The following is a 216-nucleotide window of genomic DNA, read 5'->3' on the forward strand; positions in this document are numbered from 1 at the left end:
GGTCTTGGGATATTGCTCTAAGTTTCCAATAGGTACCATCAGCGTTGATGTTCCTCATAAAGTCAATCCCTTCCTTGGTCATAGGGTTCTTGTTCAGGATTTGTTTCTTGAGAACATCACAGAGGGTTTGATGTCTTTTAATACTTTTGAATATTTCTGTCTCAAGCAAATTCTTCAACCTGACATTCTTATTCACAACATTTCTGCAGGTTCCTT

The sequence above is a fragment of the Triticum aestivum genome, chromosome 3A (genome assembly GCF_018294505.1).
Source record: "Triticum aestivum cultivar Chinese Spring chromosome 3A, IWGSC CS RefSeq v2.1, whole genome shotgun sequence".
NCBI classification, from domain to species: Eukaryota; Viridiplantae; Streptophyta; class Magnoliopsida; order Poales; family Poaceae; genus Triticum; species Triticum aestivum.